General features: G+C 45.2%; 1 pseudogene; it reads right to left on the bottom strand.

Moving 5' to 3' along the window:
- Positions 1-11,892: 11,892 nt before the first annotated feature.
- LOC138766396 (posterior protein-like) lies at positions 11,893-21,126 on the bottom strand (annotated as a pseudogene).
- Between the last annotated feature and the right edge of the window lie 2,234 nt (positions 21,127-23,360).

The following is a 23,360-nucleotide window of genomic DNA, read 5'->3' as shown; positions in this document are numbered from 1 at the left end:
AGTTGAGGAAAAAAGCCTCTAAATTACTTTTAGTGATACTGACTGCAGCTAAGTCCTTAATCGCTAGATCCTGGAAGCAGACCTCCCCTCCATCCCTCTCATGCCTAGTTGACAGAGTGAAGGAACTACGATCTCTGGAGCGCCTCACTGCCTCTCTAAACAACAAGTTGGAGTTGTTTGATCAGATATGGGCTCCCTGGGATGAACACTATCCTCCTGTTCGATTGTAACTGACAGGATTCTGCTACCTATCCTTGTCCCCCTTTCTGTTTTTTTTCCCTTTGTCCCCCCCCCCCCCCCGTCTAGTTTGTTTGTCATGGCCGCACTTCTTTTAGAAGTTCAGCTTGTCTGGTGGTGTGTCAGTGTCCGTCCGTTGATTCAGTGTTATTGCAGGTTATTATAATGTTACATACAGCCCATGTTCTAGTTTTGACATATGGATTAAGTCCCGTTATGGGACACTTGATCTCTACTGTATGTGATAGATTGCTTTACCAATTGGAACTTGTCCTGTTGTTTTTTGTATGTTTATATTGGAAAAAACACCAATAAAAAATTACATTTATAAAAAAAAAAAACATTGAAATGTTATGTCCACACACGGAAATTGAGTGGATGTCTGCCATTAAATGGCAAAGAATTGCCGCTATTTAAAACAACGGCCGTTATTTACCATTAAATGACGACCATCCACTCAAATTCAACAGTGTGTGAACATAGCCTTTCTGTGTTTTCAATCCAATCCTGGTTTTGGTTGCAAAATACTGACCAAAATATTAAGTGGGAACGTAGCCTAAAACTAGTCTTTGCAAATTTGCCTCTTAAGCTACAGTAGCTGTATTTAAAATCCAAGTGCAGGGGTGTAGCTAGAATTCATGCGCCTCAATAACAAAAAACTGCAGGGGTTCCCATGAATCCTATAAGCCCCCCTCCTCACATACTCCCCTGGCCCGGTGTTCCGGTGTTCCGGGGGACTGCGCCAGGCCATGTGAGTATGTTTATGGGGATTGGGCCTCTTGTGGATGGATGTACAATGCTGCCTCCAGCCACAGGAAAGACTGGCAGTTCAGAAAGCCAATGGTTTCTTGCTTTGTCAGTCCGAGCGCTGCAGCATTTAACTGTGAGCGTTCATCATGAATGCTCACAGTTAAAGGGCAGTGGGCCTTCAGGCCCATTAGTGCAAGTCCCCATAGCAGTGGCTTGGTTTGCCTTTATGGTAAGTACGCCTTTGTCCAAGCACAGTCTGTGGTTGTGAATTTATAGGCTTTGTTCGGACATTTCATGGCTTTGTGTCCTATGAAATATTGTGCAGCATATTACAACACTGCACTCTTGTTTATTGCTGTTAATTAAAGGAACATACTCAGATTGGATCACAGTTACTAGTCAGGTACCAGAGGGGGTCAGTGTTGGATCCACCTCTTTTTAATATGTTAATTAATTACCTTGTAGAGGGGCTACAGAGTAGAATCTCCATATTTTCAGATGATGCTAAACTGGGTAAAGTTATCGCCACAGAGGAGGATAATAAAATATTGCAGCGCATTTGGAGAAGCTGGAGGCTTAGGCAGAGAAATGGCAAATGATGTTAATGTGGATAAATATACAGTTATGCACTTGGGCTGTAAAAATAATAAGTTCCATTATGTGCTAAATAATGAAACACTGGGTAAAACTACTTCTGTAAAGGACTTGGGAGTATTGGTGGACAGTAAACTCAACTTTTGTGATCAGTGCGAGTGGCTGAGTGGCACCCAGGGACAGGCTACCTGCTACCCCCACCCAAGATTAAAAGCGACTCTGTACACACAATCTGTCCCCCCCAAACCACTTGTACCTTAAGATAGCTGTTTTTAATCCAAGATGTGTCCTGGGGTCCGTTCGGCAGGGGATGCAGTTATTGTCATAAAACAACTTTTAATCCGGCAGCGCTGTGTCTAACGGCCGGGGCTTACATTTGTATATGCATTAGGCTGGCATAACCTCTCTGTCCTTCCTCCCCACCCTCCTCATTATTAGGAATGATCCAGGAACACTTACTGCTGTTTGAGCTTTGCACAGGTGTATTAACGATCCAGCCCATGTGCTGGCCTGCCACAGGTGGGGAATAGGAAGCAATCTGCCTGGAGTATTCCTAATGATGAGGAGGGTGGGGGGGAAGGACAGAGAGGTTGTGCCAGCTTAATACATATACAAATGTAAGCCCCAGCCGTTAGACACTGCCGGATTAAAAGTTGTTTTTATGACAATAACTGCATCCCCTGCCGAACGGACCCCAGGACAGATCTTGGATTAAAAGCAGCTATCTGAAGGTACAAGTGGTTTGGGGGGGTCAGATTGTGGGTATGGATTCGCTTTAATGAGAACCCCTCCTCCTCCTCCTCCTTTTGGTGTTGTGGTCTTCTGAAATCCCTGGGCTGGCCAGATGCTTAATTTTGAATTCTGTCCAAGCAGGAATGACCTGAAAAAGAGAAACAAAAACAATTAGCAAGATGCCAAACAATGAACTCAAGCACCACACCTTTGAGGTGCTGCAAGCAATGCAGCAGACCTGTTAGTGGCTCTTGTGCTTGGAGAACTCCCACACGTACCATGCTCGGCCCATGTTTTGTAACTTGGGATTAAACTGTGTCTTTATAAAACTTCCTCCAGGCTGCCAGAGCTATTGTTAAAAGTGCACACACTTTCATAAATCAGCTGTAGCCGCTGCTAGTCTGAAGAAAGTTTTTATTGGACAGGATGTGGGAGGAGCAGACAGCGTTAATGGAGTATTGGCTCCAAAACACCCGTGTGCCTGAAAAAGACAAACAGAAACAATCAACAAGATAAAAAACAACGTACTGAACTTCAACAATAACATAATCTAATCTAAAACTATTAAAAACCTCAAAACTATACGTAAAACATGGGATGGAAGAAGGCGTAACAGAACCTAACACTCACAGAACACCCGTGGAGGCTTTTCAGCGGCATTTGTGGGAAGAGGAGGAGGAAGAGATGGAGAGTCATCCTTCTTGTGTGGGAAGCGAAATTATCCCGATGCAGAGTCTGGCACATACAGCGGACTTCATGTTGGTCTGCTTTTCACATGACAAAAACGTTTTCCACATCACGGAGATCAAAACATACTGGATCTTTGCAATCCTCAACCCCCAGTATAAGGATAATGTACCTTCCCTTATTCCTCTCAGAGAGAAGAGCAATCTTTTGACATAATGTGACAAAAAAACACAGCTTCAGAACATAAGAATCTTTCCACTTAACATCCCAGTGACTTAATCCTATGAGCCGCAGATAATGCAATAAAAGTCTTTTTAAGTTACTAGACTGAGCAGGACCGTGGCATGAACCCCCCTCTACTTTTTGAGTTTGGGGTAACATTCCCGGCATGATGTGACTCACCACTTCTCCCCAAATTACTCCTTGTGCGGTTTGTTGTGATTAACTTGGATACAGTACCCACAGTAATTTTTTCCCCCTTCCCTTGAAATCTCTGCATATAATCTGCCCCATGTGAATTCCCCCTTAGCCCAGCCCTGTCATACACCATATCACTAGCCCGGCCCTGTCATACACCATATGACTTTTTATGGCACTTTTATTACAGATTTGACTGAAGTTTTATGTATTGCAACCTTGCGAGTTCTGTAGTGTACAGGGTGTAACAATATTTATCACAGTTTTGATTTTCAATGTTCGCAGAGCGATATGTACTGCACTGTGTACTGTACTGCAACAATTTGTAGCTAACAGCAACTAAGCAAATACTGGCATACACAGAAAAGTGGACGTCTGCAGATTCGTAGCCCTTTTTTTTTTTTGTATGAATGTAGATATATATTGTACAGGTAGCCTGCCTATTCACTGTATATACAGATGTATACACTATGCTGTGTATTGTAGTACCCCTGGAAAGGGCTTGTGAGGTCTTGCCTTGTTACAATCAGCTAAATTCACTCTCTATCGAAAACTACTATTTCGAATAGCGGACTACTAGTAATGAGCGAGCATGCTCGTCCGAGCTTGGTACTCGATCGAGTATTAGGGTACTCGATGGTACTAGTTACTCGGATGAGCATCTTGCGATACTCGAGAAAATCTCATCATCCGTTTCCTATATGTTTCGGCGCTATTTCTCAGCCAATAAACATGCAAGAGACTCTTTGGTACATCCTGCGATCACGTGGGACCCATACATGTCGATAGCAGCAATCAGATGACCCTGCCATATAAAACGCGCTTCAGACGCATGCTGTGAGAGATTAGGGACAGAGAATAGTAGGCAGGGAATACTAGCAATACAAACAAACAGCCCTTTTCAGGGCTTCAAATCGTTTTTTAATATTTTTACTACAGACTGCTGGCTGGGACTTGCAGTGCTGCTACCACTATTTTAGCAGCACACTTTGGTGATCGGCTGCTGGTAGAAAGGGGACATTAGGTGTTGCATACAGACCCCTAAGAAGTGCTCAGTTTACTCTTTTTTGATTTTGGGGCTGGTAGTCCTGCAGTACTACATTGGATTGCTGGGATTTGTAGTACACCTTTATAAAACTTCACTGCTCATTGTAAGGGGGTATCACAGCGTGTATCTAGGTCCACCCACTACCAGATAGTACCGTACAGCCCCCCCCCCCCTAAACTAGTGGGTACTACACTGTATTGCTGGGATTTGTAGTACACCTTTATAAAACTTCACTGCTCATTGTAAGGGGGTATCACAGCGTGTATCTAGGTCCAGCCAGTACCAGATAGTACCGTACAGCCCCCCCTAAACAGCCCCCCCTAAACTAGTGGGTACTACACTGTATTGCTGGGATTTGTAGTACACCTTTACAAAACTTCACTGCTTATTGGATGGGGGTATCACAGAGTGTATCTAGGTCCAGCCAGTACCAGATAGTACCATACAGCCCCCCATAAACTAGTGGGTACTACATTGTATTCAGGCCTGTATTTAGAGTTCATGCTGCCCTAGGCACTTTACATGCTGAGGCCCCCCCCCCCCCCGTGCCCCCTCTCCCTCCCTCGAGCGGCTGTCAGTAGTACTGGGTGCTGGGTACTGGGGTGCCGCTGTGTTTGATGCCCGGCACTACAACTGCAGACACTACAACTCCCAGCATATCCACAGATTCACTGTTCTCATGGTAAAGAAGGCTTGTCGCCTCCGGAGATTGAACCTTTTTTTCTCCAGGCGGAGGCAGTGCCCCCTTGTCCTTTGAGGGGGTTTTACCTGGAACATCTTTTCCCCATATTTCTTGTAGGGGCCATTTATATATTTAAATAAGTTAATCATATCTCCCCTTAAACGTCTCTTCTCCAGACTAAACAAATGTAATTCTTTTAATCTCTCCTCATAACTAAGATGCTCCATTCCCCTTATTAGTTTAGTTGCCCGTCTTTGTACCCTCTCCAGCTCTAGAACATCCTTTTTATGAATCAGGTTCTAAAACTGGACAGCATACTCCAGATGAGGCCGCACCAAAGCTTTATAAAGCGGTAATATTATATCCCTGTCCCGTGAGTCCATGCCTGTTTTAATGCATGACAATATCCTGCTGGCCTTAGAAGCCACTGACTGACATTGTGTGCTGTTCTGTATTCTATTATCTACAAGTACACCCAGATCCTTCTCTATCAGTGACTCTCCCAGAGTAACTCCCCGCAGGACATATGATGCATGCGGGTTATTAGTACCCAGGTGCATAACTTTACATTTATCTACATTGAACCTCATTTGCCAAGTGGACGCCCAAACACTCAAGGTGTCTAAGTCATCCTGTAACATCTTCACATCCTCCATAGACTGTACTGTACTACAAAGCTTGGTGTCATCTGCAAAGATAGAAACATTGCTGTTAATTCCATTCTCAATATCATTAATAAACAAGTTAAACAGAAGAGGGCCCAGTACTGACCCTTGGGGTACACCACTTATTACCGGGGACCATTCAGAGTAGGAATCATTGACCACCACTCTCTGGGTACGATTATTAAGCCAGTTTTCAATCCAGTTACACATTAAATTTTCTAAACCGATAGACTTTAACTTACCCATCAGACGTCCATGAGGAACTGTGTCAAATGCTTTTGCAAAATCCAGGTACACGATATCCACAGCCGCGCCGCCATCCAGGCTTCTACTTACCTCTTCATAGAAACATATTAGGTTGGTTTGACAGCTTCTGTCCTTAGTAAAACCATGCTGGTTATCACTTATAATACTATTTGCCACTACATATTCCTGGATGTAGTCCCTTATAAGCCCCTCAAATAGTTTCCCCACAATGGACGTTAAGCTTACAGGTCTATAGTTACCTGGGGAAGTTCGAGAGCCCTTTTTGAAGATCGGCACCACATTTGCCATTTCCCTCGGCACAATACCAGTAAACAAAGAATCACGGAATATTTCATACAAGGGTAGAGAAATTACAGAACTGAGTTCCCTAAGAACTCTGGGGTGTAATCCATCAGGCCCTGGAGCTTTGGTTACATTGAGTTTGTTTAATTTATCTTGGACCATATCTATAGTAAACCAGTTCAGTACATTACATGTGTTAGCAGCACTGGCCCCACCCACCTCAGTACTGGCCCCACCCACAACAGCTCCATCCTCTTCTTTTGTATATACAGAACTGAAGAAGCCATTAAGTAACTCAGCTTTCTCCTGATCCCCAGTTATTAACTCCCCGTCACCATTATTTAGGGGTCCTACATGCTCTGTCCTTGGTTTTCTTGCATTAATATATTTGAAGAATTTTGGGGGGTTTCTTTTGCTATCTATGGCTACCTGCCTTTTATTGTGAATTTTTGCTGCTTTTATTACATTTTTACAGGTTTTGTTGACTTCTTTGTAATGTTTAAAGGCTACAGCTGACCGCTCTGATTTATATTTTTTGAATGCCCCTTTTTTCTCATTTATAGCCCCTCTAACCTCAGTTGTAAGCCATGTGGGATTTGATTTTAACAGTTTATATTTGTTACCCATAGGAATATATTTGGCAGTACAGTTATTTAATGTGGATTTGAAGATTTCCCATTTATTAGCTGCATCAGTATGTGACAGCAGCCGCTCCCAGTCTATGCCCTGAAGTTCAGCCCTTAACCCAGGAAAATTGGCCCTTTTAAAATTAAGAGTTTTTGCCCTCCCAACATGTTTTTCTTTAGTTTAAAAACCTCTCCACCCCTTCTAGGATTCTCTCCCCCAGCACAGCGTTTGTACCCCAATGAAAATTCAGCAATTCAGCTCAGTGCTCTAAAAACCCAAACCCTTCTTCTCTACACCACGACTTGAGCCATGCATTTAACTCCCTAAGCTCCCGCTGTCTTTCCTGCGATGCGCATGGCACAGGCAGTATTCCAGAGAATACCACCTTGGAGGTCGTTCCCTTCAACTTAGCACCTAGTTCTCTAAAATTATTTTTAATAGACCTTCACCTACCTTGTATCCTGTCATTGGTTCCCACATGGACCACGACAGTTGGGTCCTAGTTTAAAAGTTTGCGCTAGTGTACTGTAGTGACCGCAGGGCTGTGTCAGTACACTACCACAAACAATACACTGACCCATTTAGACCCCAATGATACACAGGCTCTGCACACTATAGAAGTGATTACAGTGCAGTTACTAAAGACTCACAGGTGACGTCTTCTCCAATTGCCATCGCTCACTTTTTGCTTTCTTCTCCATCTGGCGCAGCCGTCATCAAGACTTCTCTGACCACAACTCATCTGCAGGCGGGAAGCTGGGGGTGACTGGGGAAGGGAGGCAGCTGGGGGTGGAAGGGTAAGGGAGACAGCTGGGGGTGACTGGGGAAGCAGCTGGGGTGACAGGGAGAGCAGCTGGGGTGACAGGGGAAGGGAGGCAGCTGGGGGTGACAGGGGAAAGGAGGCAGCTGGGGGTGGCAGGGGGGGCAGCTGGGGTGACTGGGCGAAGCTGAGGTGACAGAGGAAGGGAGTCAGCTGGGGGTGACTGGGAAAGGGAGGCAGCTGGGGGGTGACTGGGGCAGGAGGGCAGCTGGGGGTGACTGGGGAAGGGAGGCAGCTGGGGGTGGCAGGGGGAACAGCTGGGGTGACAGGGGGAGGGGGAGAAGCTGGGAAGCAGCTGGGGTGACAGGGGGAGCAGCTGGGGTGACGGGGGGGAGAAGCTGGGGAACAAGGGGAGCAGCTGGGGTGACAGGGGGAGGGGGAGCAGCTGGGGTGACAGGGGGAGGGGGAGAAGCTGGGAAACAGGGGGAGCAGCGCGGGTGACTGGGAGAAGCTGGGCGACAGGCGGGGTAGCTGGGGTACAGGGGGAGCAGTTGGGGTACAGGGGGAGGGGGAGCAGCTAGGGGTGGCTGGGGGAGAAGATGGGGCAGCTGGGATGGCAAGGGGAGATCATCGGGGGGCAGGGGGAGAAGATGGGAGGGCATCTGGGGTGGTAGGGGGAGAAGATTGGGGGCAGCTGGGATGGCAGGGGAGAAGATGGGGGGGCAGCTGGGATGGCAGGGGGAGAAGATGAGGGGGGCAGCTGGGGGGGAAGGAGAAGGGAAGATGGGAGGGTGGCAGGGGGAGAATATGGGGGGGGCAGGAGGGAGAAGATGAGGGGGGCAGCTGAGGTGACAGGCAGGGGAGTAGAGGGATCAGCCAGGGGGTAGGGGGATCAGCCAGGTGGCAGGGACGGAAGCAGGCTTGGAAGTTCCCCCCTAATGCAGCGCCAGGGTGAGCTTCCGGCACAGGCAGCCTCTGTATCACACACGCCAGAAGCTCACAGTTGCGGCCGAGCAGAAGTTCGGGCAGTGCGGGGCCGCAGCTTTGAGCTTCCGGCGTGTGTGATACAGAGGCTGCCTGTGTCGGAAGCTCACCCCGGCGCTGCATTAGGGGGGAACTTCCAAGCCTGCCTCTGTCCCTGTCACCCGGCTGCCTCCCTGGCCGACCCATCGGCCCCCCTCCCCCCCACCGCACCGCCCGGGCGCGGACGTCAGCGGCAGAGGGGGTTAAGGAAAAAAAAAAGTGTCCTGCAGGTGCTGCTCACTGTAAGGGGGTATCACAGCGTGTATCTAGGTCCACCCACTACCAGATTGTACCGTACAGCCCCCCCCAAAACTTGTGGGAGCACAAATATTTTTCCTGATTTCTGTATTTCATACGCAAGGCCTATCTAAGTTCCATACTGTGCAGTGTCCATAAAATGGTGAACCCCAGGGGTAGTGGTCGAGAGCGTGGGGTTCTGTAGAATCTGCTTGGGTTTTGGGGTGCCGTATTTATTCATCAAGAACAACTAGATCTTTAAGGGGTTTATTACAAAGAGGAAACATAAATATCTACAAAGGGGAGACTAACTAAGGGATAGGAATATAAGGGAAGGGAAAGGGTGGTAGGAAGGGATGATGGGATATAGGAAGTGCCCTAACTATTCATCTGTGTGCAACCTTATATACCAGTCACACAAACACTCATAGCCCACACATTGTCCGTCCCTGGAACACCTCCAAATATTGTCTCAGCCAATCATCACAGTTCCTTTATGTTTTAAAGACAATGATGCAGAGGTAAACATGTTCCTCTAGGTGGCGTGCTTTGGGTAAAGTAAGGTCCTTGTCCTTTGGATGACACTTTTGGGCGTGTTATACCCATCCACAGGTGACGCTGATAAGGAGGCTTTGAAGTAGCCGCAGGGGCTGGTTTATGGCTTTACGACAGCAGGAAAGCTGTCCTGCTGTTTGCCTCCAGTGTTTTCACTTAAATGCAAGGCTTGTCCAGCATTGTCCAGCATTTATGACTCTCCATTTCATTGTCTTGGTAGGACCTTCATTTAAAGGGAACCTGTCACCCCCCGTGCCGGGGTGACAGGCTCCCGACCCCCTGTTAGAGCCCCCTATACTCACCTAATCCCGTCGGGTCCCGCTTCTGGATGCGGTCGGGTGATGAAGATCTCAGCCGCTGCAGCCCGGTGCGCGCACTGAGAGATGAGTCCAACGCTCATAGAGAATGATGGAGCGCTGGACTCTCCTGTCATTCTCTATGGGCGCCGGGCTGCAGCGTTTGAGATCTCCGTCACCCGACCGCATCCAGAAGCGGGACCCCGCGGGATTAGGTGAGTATAGGGGGCTCTAACGGGGGGTCGGGAGCCTGTCACCCCGGCACGGGGGGGTGACAGGTTCCCTTTAAATAGGCTCAGTCCATTCATTCATCTTCTTTTTGCCCTCTGCCACCTAAGACCATGAAACTGTATTAGATTTACACAAGGTGTGGTCCATGTTGGTTCCAACATACGCCCCTTTGTGCCTGAATGGCACACAAACAATTGGGCCACACTCAGAATGAAGTATATATTTTGCTTGCGCGATGATCTCAATGATCCGAAAACAGTCCTTTATTTCCAGGCTTTGGTCTTCCTCTAGGTCTTCTGCAGCAGCGATAACACCTCCAAAGGGTCTGGGCATAAATGGTCACACCATTCATTCATCCACATTCAGACTTCTATCAAACTACTTCTTACATAATACATACATTATATCCAACATCTGTCTAACATATTCCTCTATACATACACATCTGTTTGTGTAAACATACAGTGGCAAATATTTAACATAGTTGTTCATACATCATAATCAAGAAAAAAAAAAAAATTATCACTGCAATGTATACGACACAAATGTCGAGTTAACATGATACCAACCATCATGATCAATTTCCTAACTCTCTAAAAAGTTGGATTTAAAATCATAGGTTGTTATATGTCTGTATATTATAACTCAAACTGAACGTCCATAAAACAGAACTCAATATGGTCTTCACCAGGTGATCTCTATTCACGATTATTAATTAAAATAGTATTTTTTCAGTTGGTAATAGAAGATCCTGAAGACATCCATTTTCACAGGCAGAAAGGTAAATTTTACCACCATCACATATGGCTCATATTCACATCCAGGAACCATCAATTGCCAGTTTGTTTTTGCTTTACCAAAGGTCCTGGGAATAAAGAACAAGAGAAGTATCAGGTTCTTAGCAGTATAATGTGAAAACATTTTCTATATATCAATATAGATATAATACGTGTTTCAATAAAGGGGATAACTAAGCTTAAACTCCTCCTCTCTAGAAGTGACTTACAGAGAGGGAAAATATTTAAGTAAATATCTTTTGCTCAAAAGCATTTTAACTTTTACCAGCTTGGACTATTTGACGCCCCTTTGGTACCAAAAGAAAAATGGTACCAAACAAAGGAAGTGATAACAAAAATCCAAAAAGTAATAAAATAAAAATTAAGACAAAAATTTGAAAAAGAAAAATATCAAAACAATGAATACAGCTGTTTCATAAAAAAGAAAAATATAAGCTTAAATAAAATAATAATTAAAAAAAAAAAACAATATTCCTGAACATTAGGAACAAAACAGAAGAAAAAAAAAATACTATGCCGACACACTATACATAATACATCGAACAGGACACAAACAGACAAACATAAAACAATTAGGGGAAACTCAACTTTTATCTGCCCCATGATGCATCCTTGGGCAGCTTCTAATTAAAGGTTGGTTCTATAGAATTCATACTGGGATCCCAGATTCTCATGGTCAATGCTGTTCGGCAATCCATGTATGAACCTTCACCTTATGACAAAAGGGACCTGTTGGATAAGATAAATAACACATACAAGAAAACACCAAAACACCAACAAGAAAATAAATGTTAGGTTAACACAATATCTATTCATCACAATGGGATGATAAGTTGTTTAATTGTTTGCAAACAATTACTAAAATGTTATGTTTGAGCTCAATGATACCACGTGGATTTCTATTGATAAATTGGCCAAATTTACTAAATTCCTTCATTTTAAATAATAAATGACCAGTTTACTTTGCTGACACCAGTTTACAACCTGTTAAATAAAATATAAAAGTTAGTCTCTTTGTTCTGACATCACACGACTAATGACCTCCAGCCTAAAAGAAAACACAAATAGAATTAGAATACAGAAATTTACACCATAAACAAAGCCATGTCCATTACCAATCCGCCACTACGTTCAGGTATATCACAATATGCACAAAGGTTCCCCATATCTAGTAACCTGTACTGGCACATTGTGCTGTACTGTTAAGCAACAGGGGGAGGGCAATCTGAGACCAACTCCAGAATAGCCAGAGTGGTAAATTTGCCCACAAATTGTACACCGGGATATTAACACCTTCCTCTTGTTCTTTACAACAAGATGGATTTTGCTGTTTCTTTGTCTCTCCTTTGTTTATCTTGGGACTTTGCATTGTTTGTGACTCTGGGGCAGGTATAACAGGATCAGCCTCCATATTACCTGTCTCCTCACATGTCTCTGTGAACTCTTCTTTATGGGTGGATATTTCCTCCTGAGACTGGACACTATCAATCTCCTGCTGCAATGAATGGACTTTTGGCTCAGAGTGTATACAAGGTGTATTACAGAACCGTTTATTATGTCCTGGCCTGCCACATCTATAGCAATATCTATCGTACTGTCCTAGGTCTGTACACCGTAGATATATTTTCTGATGTCTCATAATTGTCTCTAGAATCTTGACACCAGTCCCTAAGTATTTTGATAAAGGATAATTTTTTACTCACCGTAAATTTTCTTTCCTGTAGTCTGAAGCAGCAGCACGAATGGGGAGGATCCTATCTCCCTGCAATGGTAGGACAGATGGTACCAATAAAACCTTTAATTGGGTAGCCTATAATAGCCGGGTCCGACCCACTTCACATTGTGTAATTCTAACGATATGTGCTAGCAACCAAATGCCTCTCTAAAATAGAAATAAAGAACAGGATTCTAGAAGGTATGCTGCAAAGATCATTTATTTATATAACAACAGGGTGGGTAGTCCATGCTGCTGCTTCGGACTACAGGAAAGAAAATTTACGGTGAGTAAAAAATTATCCTTTCCCTTACGTCCTCAGCAGCAGCACGAATGGGGATATAGCAAAGCCATCGTACATAGGGTGGGAAAATATCAAACAGAAGATGAAAGAACAGCTGTACCAAAAACCGGTTGATCAGAATCACGCAGATCAAGTCTGTAATGTTTTACAAATGTGTTAGACGAGGACCATGAGGCCGTCTTGCAAATATGTTCCAAAGGTACGCTCTTCTTTTCTGCCCACGTCGAGGACATGGCTCGAGTAGAGTGTGCCCTTATAGCGTCAGGAACTGTCAAACCGGCTTCTTGATAACATAATGAAATAGTCTCTCTTATCCATCTGGATAATGAGGCCCTTGAAGATTTGCATCCCTTGTTCTTTCCTGCGAAAGATAAAAATAAGTGGTTAGACTTTCTGAACTGTCTGGTACGGTCAACATAGATAGATAGTGCTCTACCGACATCTAGAGAGTGTAGTCTGATCTCTTCTTCATTAGAGGGTTCAAGCAGAAAAACAGGAAGTTCAATCTGTTGGTTAATATTTTGGAAGGAAGGAACTTTGGGTGTAAAAAATGGTAGTGTCCTAAGCACAACTTTATCCTGCAGGATAATAAGATAAGGTTCTGACACTCCTAAGGCTTGTATCTCACTAATACGTTTGGCAGAAGTTATGGCAACTAGAAAGCATACCTTCAGGGAAACGAGCTTTATTTCTGCTGAAGACATAGGTTCAAAAGGTGGTTTGCACAACTGGTCTAACACGATCCCGAAATCCCATCTGGGAAAGGGTCTACCACCGTGGGGCGAATTCTTTGGGTTGCTCTGACAAACCTCTGAATAAGGGGATCCTGAAAAAATCTTTTTTCAAATATAGCGGACAACGCTGAGATATGAACCTTCATCGTTGCAGGTTTTAACCCTTTTTGGAAACCGTCCTGTAGAAACTGTAAAACAACATGAACGGGAGGGTCACTGGTATTTAAGTGATTTCTACTACACCATCCATCAAAAGCCTTTTTTACCCTAAGGTAAGTCTTCTTTGTAGAAGGAGCTCTAGAGTGTAGCAGAGTTTCCACCACCGCATCAGAGAGACCCTTCCCTGCTAATAAGGACCTGTCAAAATCCAAGCTGTTAGTTGTAGTTGCCTCAGGTCTGGGCACTGTAAGTCCCCCTGTGTTAGCAGGTGTGGAATCTGTGGTAGAATCCAGAACTTCCCTCTGGACATTGCCCCCAGCAAAGAAAACCATGTCCTTCTCGGCCAGTATGGTGCGATCATAATTACCGACACTTGGTCCTGTCTGATTTTTTGCAGGACCTTCGGGATCATAGGTAGAGGAGGGAATATGTATCCCAGATGGAATGTCCATTTGAACGACAGGGCGTCCAATTTCCAAGGTCTGTCTGTTATAAATAGGGAGCAAAAACGATCGACTTTCGTGTTCCGTCTGGTGGCCATCAGGTCCACCTCCGGATACCCCCATTTCCTCGTGATCTGATTGAAAATCAAGGGATCCAATGACCATTCCCCTGGAAGGGGTAGGTTGCGACTCAATTTGTCTGCCAAGAAGTTCTGAGCGCCTCTCACATGAACTGCCGACAGGCGGCACACAGTCCTTTCTGCCCTTGAAAAGATCTTTTCCGCCTCTAATAGGAGGGGAATGGATCTTGTACCTCCCTGACGGTTCAGGTAGGCGACTGATGTGGAGTTGTCTGATCGTACTTTCACATACTTGTGTAGCAACTGCTGACTGAAATGATGGAGTGCCAACCTGATGGCTCTCAGTTCCCATTGACCCACCATGTGGACCCCCCAGCTGGAGCCCGAGGCGTCTGTAGTCACCTCCACCCACTGGACTGGGGCAAACGATCTGCCGATCCTCGGTGAAATCCACCATAGTATGGATTCCCTCGTTTCTCTGGAGACAATCTTCCGATCGTCTAGAGATTCCAGATTTTTGTCCCAGGAGACAAGTATCTCCTGCTGGAGGTGTCTCATATGCCATTTGGCCCACTCGATGGCATCCACAGTAGCAGTCATTAGACCCAGTACTCTCATCATCTGACGGAGTGTGATTGGGTGAGGTTTCCTGAGGAATAAAATTCCTCTCCTGAGTACTTGTATCCTTTCTGGGGTTAGAGACACCATCATGGACCGTGTGTCTAGTGTGAAGCCTAGGAACTGTTTTGTTTGGGATGGCTTTAGTTGGGATTTTTCCCAGTTGACCAACCATCCTAAATCCTGTATATGGTTCAGTGTTTGATTGATGTGTCTCTGTAGTACATGTTCTGTTGCCCCTACAAGTAACCAGTCGTCGAGGTAGGGTATAAGGATTATACCTGCTTCCCTGAGACTGGCGACCGAGGCAGAAACCACTTTGGTGAAGACATAAGGGGCTGACGTGATCCCAAATGGGAGTGCAGTAAACTGGAAGTGGGACCAGCTTCCTTGTACAAATACATTGACCCGTAGAAACCTTCTGTGAGAGGGGAGTATGGGAATGTGGAGATACGCATCTCTCAAATCTATCGTGGCCAAGAAGTTCCCTTCCGCAATCAGAGGAAAAGCAGAACGAATGGTCTCCATTTTGAATTTCCTCTTCACAAGGAATTTGTTTAAAAAACATAAGTCTATTATCATTCTCTATCCTCCAGAGGTCTTTGGTACAAGAAAGACCCAGGAATATATTCCAGACCTTCTTTCCTTTAGAGGGACAGCTTCTAGGACCTCTTTCTGGAGAAATTCTAGAACCATGCCTTCTAGACAACTTTGCTTTTGTGAGGACATGATAGGGGTGGACACGAATTTGTCTACTGGTTCTTTGTACCATTCTAGATGATAACCCTCTCTTATTATTGACAAGATCCATGGGTCTTTTACATACCTTTCCCACGTTGTCACAAAATGTGTCAACCTTCCTCCTACAGGGGCTCCTCTGGCGTCAGAAGGTTTTTCTATTCCCTCCTGAGGAACCTCTGCCTTTTCCTCTTTGCCCATGGTTGGTATTTCTCTGAGCATACCGGCCTCTTCTGGAATAGGTATCATTTTTCTTTCCTGCGTTGGGCTTCCTGGAAAAAGAGGAACGAAAGGAAGAGGAGACTCTCTTCTTAGATGCTGAGGAAAATGGCAAAGACTTCCCTTTTTTATCCGAGAGTCCTTCCATCAAGGTGTCGAGCTCTGGGCCAAATAGTCTATTGGGTTTATACTCCATGGCACATAGGGAATTTTTTGAATGTACACCAGCTCCCCATGGCTTGATCCATAATGCTCTTCTGCCTGCTGTGGACAAGGACATCGTCCTGGCAGCCAGCCTGACCTGTTGAATAGATGCATCACATAAATAGTCCGAGGCTAGTGCTATTATCTTAAATTGCCTTAGCAGTTCGTCCCTGGATGTGCCACGATCAATGTCCTCTTCCAACTGGAGAAGCCATGATCTTAGATTCTTAGCCACAACATAGGTTGAGGCTGAGCTTTTTGCTTGAGCAGAGGCAGACAAATAACTTCTTCTCAGTGCACTCTCCACTTTACGATCCATAGGATCAGCAAAGCTGGCTCCATCCTCACTTGGAACAACTGTGCGTTTAAATAACTTAGAAACTGCAATGTCCACTTTAGGAGGCTCGCCCCATAACTTGTTCTGCTCGGCCTCCACCATAAACATTGTTTTAAATCTTTTATTTAAGAATGGCCCCTTCTCTGGAGTCTTCCACTCATGCGTCATGAGTTTCCTAATAATCCCAGCCACCTTGAAAGCTCTCACCTTTCTTAGGCTGCCATCATCACCTTCCGATTCATCTAGTACACAATATTCGGAATCCAAAGATTTAAACAACCTGTGCATCTTGTCCAGCGGAAACATGTTGATATCCTGCTCAATCTCACTGTCAGAAGAAGAAGTGGTGTAGACCTCATCCAGAACTTGAAAATCATCAAGGCAGACCGAATCTCTAGAAGGTGATGGCTCAGCTCTGGGAGTTCTTTTGGACTGAACGCTTCTCCGTTCCGTAGCCTTCTCTTGATTAATTGAATCTTTAAATTGAGACAGGGCTTTGAAAGAAGAAAAATAAGGAATATCAATACCTGTATTATGACAATAATATAATAGAAACAAAGGAGGACCTCAGTACTGCATATTATTACCGTTTTGCACAAAATCCTTCATCCATGACATCATCTGGGTGTTGGAGAACTGTTGCTCCTCTTGCGAAACTTGTGGTCTGCATGCAGCACAGGTAGGAGTCTCATGACCATCCGGCAATGGCGTCTCGCAGGACTGGCATGCTAGATGTTTCCTTTTGCTGGCAGCTTTCCGTGCTGTGGAGGGTCTATCAGTCGAACCCTGAGACATCTGTAGGAATAACACCAGGCCTAAAACCTGAGCCAATCAACCCTCCTGAAAAAAATAACCCCCTGCATCTTAAGATGATCAGAGAGATCTGAGCAATAAGGATAACTTACTTTTAGAAGGAATAGAGACCAGAACGCCGAGGAGCCCATGATGACCGTGCCTAAGCCTGGTTTAAATGGGAATGAAGGGCGCATTCCCTGACGTAATTGCGCCGTGCGTCATCTGCGCGTGCCCACGAGGCGTCGGACGCCACATGACGTCGTAACGTCATGGCGTCGCGTCTGTGGTGCGCATGCGCACCCAGTCACCTGGCGTTTCAGCATCGCGCGTAGCTATGCTACCCGAGACTCAATCAGCGGACGTAACTAGTGACGTCACTACCCAGCGCAGACTTTCGCCATGTGCTGTTCGGTAGCCCAGGAGCCCAGCTGATGCCTGATTATCGCACGGAAAACATGAAAATCATAAGGTATGATATTACATACTCTTCCAACTGGCAATAAAATACTGGAGGAGAAACCTCCTACCATCAATGAATAAATTACCCCCCAACCCTGCACAGAGAGGGGGCAACATAATAGAATAAACAATAAAATACATCACCGTATCTTCTATCCTCTTCATACCACCTGTCCCACAGGAGGACAGAAAAAAACACAATGTGAAGGGGGTCGGACCCGGCTATTATAGGCTACCCAATTAAAGGTTTTATTGGTACCATCTGTCCTACCATTGCAGGGAGATAGGATCCTCCCCATTTGTGCTGCTGAGGAGGACGTAAGGGAAAGATCTTATCTTCCTGCAATGGTAGGACAGATGGTACTAATAAAAAAAGATTGATTAGGAGCCCTATAAGAAGGCCATACAGACCCCTCCTCCTTGTGTCAATTCTAACGACCAAAAAATTTAAAACTCATAAAATCTTAGTTAATAAGGCATTGAAACAATCAAGTTATGCTGCATAAATAATAGTTTGTTTAAATCAGGGCGGGAAGTCTGTGCTGCTGCTTCGGACTACAGGAAAGAAAATTTACGGTGAGTAAAAAATTATCCTTTCCCTTACGTCCTCAGCAGCAGCACAAATGGGGATATAGCAAGCTATGAAAACAGACTAGGGAGGGCCATTACATTACAGAAGACAGAATGGCTGAGCCAAAAACTGGTTGATCAGACTCGTGAATATCTAGTCTATAGTGCTTGACAAAAGGTATTGACGGACGACCATGAAGCAGTCCTGCATATTTGTTCCAAGGGTACAGATCTTTTTTCAGCCCATGTGGATGATATTGCCCTCATTGAATGTGACTTGATTGCATCAGGTACTTGTAATCCAGCTTCTTGGTAGCATATGGAGATGACTTCCCTTATCCATATGGACAGAGAAGCTTTGGATGACCTGCATCCTTTGTTTTTCCCTGCAAAGGATAAAAACAAGTGGTTAGATTTCCTGAAGGAGTTTGCCCGTTCGATATACATGCTCCAAGCCCTTCCCACATCTAAGGGATGAAGCTCCTCCTCTCCCGTGTTGGCAGGAATAATGGATTGTAACAATGTAAATGTGGAAGAGACTTTCACCCACCAGGCTTCAAACTTCTTCTTTACCTTCAGGTAGATTCTGTAGGCAGTTGTGGCTCTGGACTGCAGAAAAGTGGTCACCACTTTGACAGCATATCAATTTCCATCTTGTTGATGGCAGTCAAGCTTCGAACAGGCCTACCCTCTTAAGTTATTAACTGAGGGTATACAGAAGCCTCCAGATTATTCCTATGGAATTAGCATCAGGAGAGAACACCATGCTTTTAGATAATAAAAGGTCATCATGAAACCAGAGACTTGCTACTTGCAAGATTTTTAGACTCTGCCCACACCTGGCAGGGACGCTGGGAGTAATCTCTGCTACTGTGAGTCAGTAGCTGGGGAGACTGGGAGACTTCCCAGAAGATTCTTAGGCAGGGGGCTCACCATTGTGAACCATGCCCTCTTGGGTCAATAGGGGCAAATGAGGCTGACCAAGGGCCAATCTTGTCTCAGATTCTGCAAGACTCTGGGCTTTATAGGAGTGAGAAAAAAAAGTTTCCCAATTTGAACCTTCAATAGAAATAGGTCTATCCTCCATGCGATTTACCAGAAGGCTTCTGGTCCAGAGACCGTTCTTCCGACAGGGTTACATCGAGGCATAGATTGCCAGCAGACAAAATGCCCCTGCCTCCAGTAGTAATGCTACTGATTTAGTGCCCCTATAAAGATCGATATGCGCCATCCTAGATGCGGTTTTGATCTTATACTGATAGCTTTCCATAGATTGGTGTGCTGGAGTGGACTAGTATTCCCTTCAAATGTTGGATGCCAGCAACATCTTTAGGCTCCTTTGTTCGTTGCTCCTGCATACAAGCGCCCCACTGCTTGATACATCAATGGTTTTCTCTACCCACTTCATTGGGAGACTGTTGCCATTGAGCAGAAAAAGCTATCCTTGTCTCTGGGTGTAATTTCCAGAGCAGACCTAAGACCCAAGGGTATCAGATGAAGTGACAGCAACTGGGGAGTACTGAGAACCCCGACTTGTGTCAACTTCTGTTATCTCTCTGGAGGAAGGAGAGAGTGTCACAGACTGGGGATCTATTCTCTTCTCTAGGAATTGGCCCATGCCAGAAACGAGGTTCAATTTTCTCAAACAGTCAAAAGTACAATAGACATTACCTTGGTGACTGTAGATGGAGCCAAGATGATTTCAAACAGAAGGGCTGTAAATTGAAAAGAATTCCAATTGCCTTGTAAAAAAGGTCTTGACTTACTGCAGCAGCCGCCCAGGACTAAATCTGTCGTAAGAGCTGGTATTCCTTAGAGCAATCCTTGTAGTGTAATCTACATTGCAACGATTTGCCATTGAATATAGGAAACTAGCATCATCCTGGGACATGTCTGGACAGTTGTATACAGACCTATATAGAACCAGATAATTGTTACAGAACAGTATAGGATCATCATGCTGCCTGCACCTGGACTTTCTAAGGGCATTCTCGCCCCTAGTGTCTCGCCACCCAGAATACGCTGCAGTTCCTTCCTTCTTAATTCTTCACCCCTACAGTGGTCACCCATATCTGCCAGTGATAACTGTGCTGCAAGTGGCCCTGGTAGCCAGGCTTGGAGCAGAGACCAGGCATCTCTGTTACTTAACCGATATTGTGTCACTACAGCTTCAAATTGATTAGCCAAAGTTATTGGTGACTCACTGGTATCACATTCTCCAAGAACTTTACACAGCTGCAGCCTGTCCTGGATGGTGAGAGCTGGAGGGCTACCATATACATCCACAGTGTCCATTGCACCACCCCCATCCTTAGATGAGACTGTGCAAACATTCGCTGCTTCACACCTACATTTGTGAGAAGACAAGGACAGGATATGCTGCTCCTTGCTAAACAGCTGGGATTTAGCTTCAGATAACTGCCCTTCTAATTTAGCGATCATCCCCTCCATTTGGCTGATCTTGCTCTCTAGAGATATCACATGGGCATTGTTTGAGCCAGCCTTCAGCTCATATCTCTCCACCAACTCCACCAGCCCATTGTTCCTCTCTGTGAGATCATCTATTCCATCAATTTCCACCATAGACTCAGTTACCCTTTCTATACTCTCTCTCATTTGCTTCCGTTCCTTCTTCCACTTGGCCTCCTTCTCTTCAGCTATTTCCTTTACCTTAACCAGCAATGCAATCTCATTACTTAATTTCAATTTCTTTAATTTCTTTCCAAACATTTTACCATCAATCTTACTATTGTATACCTGCCAGTGTGCTAACAATGCCCTAAACTGATCTCCCAGGCATTCATCTGCACATACCTGATAGTTAGCAGAAGCATAGTTCTTAACATATTTTTCCACAAGTTCCATATTAGTAAAACGGTGATACTAAACCTGACAAACCTAACAACAACAACTAGCAATACCGCAACAACAGCAGAACTGGGCCTCGCCCGACCAGTATCTTCCTAGTATACAAGACTCACAACATACACATCCAACCTACTCAAGTGAGAAACACTTCTAAACGCACAATATCCACAATACTTCCCCCACTACTCTAGCTACTATCCAGCAACACACAACCTGATTCACAATTACACTATGCTTGAGGGCTCTTAACATAAATAACTTAAAAGAAACTTTACACTTACCAAAACTTTGTTATAGCCACGATCCAGAGTCCTCGATTCCTTGATCTTTTGCCTCTTTAGATATTTGGATCAGAGCAGACTTGTTTCTTAGGATTCTCTGGGGAATTTTAAGTCACCACAGTCCCATCTGGGGTGCCAAATGTAGAATCTGCTTGGGTTTTGGGGTGCCGTTTTAATTGATCAAGGACAACTAGATCTTTAAGGGGTTTATTACAAAGAGGAAACATAAATATCTACAAAGGGGAGACTAACTAAGGGATAGGAATATAAGGGAAGGGAGAGGGTGGTAGGAAGGGATGGTGGGGGATAGGAAGTGCCCTAACTATTCATCTGTGTGCAACCTTATATACCAGTCACACAAACACTCAAGTAAGGTCCTTGTCCTTTGGATGACTCTTTTGGGCGTGTTATGCCCATCCACAGGTGACACTGATAAGGAGGCTTTGAAGTAGCCGCAGGGGCTGGTTTATGGCTTTACGACAGCAGGAAAGCTGTCCTGCTGCTTGCCTCCAGTGTTTTCACTTAAATGCAAGGCTTGTCCAGCATTGTCCAGCATTTATGACTATCCATTTCATTGTCTTGGTAGGACCTTCATTTAAATAGGCTCAGTCCATTCATTCATTCATCTTCTTTTTGCCCTCTGCCACCTAAGACCATGAAACTGTATCAGATTTACACAAGGTGTGGTCCATGTTGGTTCCAACAGGTTCCAAGTGATGCTGTTGCTGGAGGCCGTGGTTCTGGGCAGGGTGACACAGCAGCACTTGTTGAGGAGGTAGCAGTGGCACACCGCAGACATCCACTCCCTAGCTTCTTTGCCCAACTTACAGGGTCTCAAGGTAGACCGATATTGAAACCGCAGCAGTGTGAACAGGTGATCACGTGGATAGTGGATAATGTGTCCAGTAACTTATCCACCATCCAGTCTTCCACGCAGTCCACCCATGCTACCCAAGGGAGTGGAACCCTTGCTCCATTAGCTCAGCCTCCTTCCCTACAGCCTGGCCCCTCCAGGGAAAGAAGGGAATCAGATCCACCACCATGCTTCCAGGAACTCTTTTCTGGACCCTTCCCTGAGTCAGAGAAACCGGAGCAGTCGATATGTTCCGATGCCCAAACTATGCAGGTCACGCAGTCAGTGGGTGATAAGAGTGGGGCAGGCAAGAGGTGTCTGATGATGACGATGAGACCCAGTTTCAGGCAGCGAGGTTGTTGTCATGGATGTAACTCAAAGTGAGGAGGAGAGTGAGGAGTTGATAAAAATGACGTTTAGGATACACACCGCCACAGTTAATAGTTTGTTAATGCTGTTTGTGCCTTAAAGGGGAGGGTAACTATCACTCCATAGAACGATTGATGTGACTATAACTTTCATATTAACATGTCAGCCTCCTTACCCCCAACAGTTGCCAAAATAGGGCAGAGGTGGTCAGGTCATCACCTTTTTGTTTCTGTTTGTCTATCCGGGAAGTGATGATCAGGAAGGAACAGATGCCGCACTCTGCTGAGGGCCCCCTGCCCCTTCCTTTAAGCTATTTCACGGGCCGATGTAATCGAGCACCGTTCTGCTAGATTGCCGCTTGTTTACTGGGCCTATTCCACGGCCCGTTGATCGTTGAGCGACAATCATCGGCTGATCGTTCTCTCTATTTCACAGAGCGATAATCGGCCGAATCGGGCCGATTCGGCCGATTATCGTTACTGTGGAATAGGGCCCTTAGATGGCTTACAGCTTGCTCAGCCAATCAGCGCTGAGTAACCTGAGTCATCTGACAAAGGGAGGCTGGCCTAACAGGGCTTAGACCCACCTCCCTCTTGATGATTTCATTGTCACAGAATGGCTGCCCCAGAAAAGCCTGGTATCAACAGTCATTAGGTAAGAATTAGTTTACTTAACTTCCTGGTTGAGGGGGGAAAAGATAGGGAAGAGGGGCAGATATGTGATTGAAG

This window comes from Dendropsophus ebraccatus, chromosome 10, assembly GCF_027789765.1.
Source record: "Dendropsophus ebraccatus isolate aDenEbr1 chromosome 10, aDenEbr1.pat, whole genome shotgun sequence".
NCBI lineage: Eukaryota > Metazoa > Chordata > Amphibia > Anura > Hylidae > Dendropsophus > Dendropsophus ebraccatus.
Note: the sequence above shows the minus strand (reverse complement) of the source record. Positions and strands in the feature narration are given on the sequence as shown.